The 491-nt window shown below is 37.1% G+C and overlaps 1 non-coding gene across 1 annotated transcript; it reads left to right on the top strand.

Moving 5' to 3' along the window:
* On the top strand, nt 1–191 carry LOC113878699. Its single transcript, XR_003507117.1, has one exon. It is a non-coding gene; the product is annotated as a U2 spliceosomal RNA (small nuclear RNA).
* Nucleotides 192–491: the final 300 nt, after the last annotated feature.

Below are 491 nucleotides of genomic sequence, written 5' to 3'. Positions count from 1 at the left end.
ATCGCTTCTCGGCCTTTTGGCTAAGATCAAGTGTAGTATCTGTTCTTATCAGTTTAATATCTGATACGTCCTCTATCTGAGGACAATATATTAAATGGATTTTTGGAGCAGGGAGTTGGAATAGGAGCTTGCTCCGTCCACTCCACGCATCGACCTGGTATTGCAGTACCTCCAGAAACGGTGCACCCCCTTGGGGACAACTGTGGTACCCAAAGATAGAAACTGGTGCATTTATTTTAAGCATTGAATTACTTTGGAAAGTTGATTTTAACCCATGGCTGATTCATGTCAATGTATGACAAAAACCACTATAATATTGTAAAGTAATTAGATTTTAATTAAAATAAATAGAAAGTTTTTTTTAAGTTTACTCAGGTTTTCTTACAGTTTGCGAGGGATCCTGGCATTCATGGGAGAAATAAGTAAGTTGCATGAGGGAAACTATGAGTTAGAGCTCACTCTTGTTTTTCTAACCATTTTATTGTTTTGTT

Source organism: Bos indicus x Bos taurus, chromosome 19 (genome assembly GCF_003369695.1).
Source record: "Bos indicus x Bos taurus breed Angus x Brahman F1 hybrid chromosome 19, Bos_hybrid_MaternalHap_v2.0, whole genome shotgun sequence".
Classification (NCBI taxonomy): domain Eukaryota; kingdom Metazoa; phylum Chordata; class Mammalia; order Artiodactyla; family Bovidae; genus Bos; species Bos indicus x Bos taurus.
Note: the sequence above shows the minus strand (reverse complement) of the source record. Positions and strands in the feature narration are given on the sequence as shown.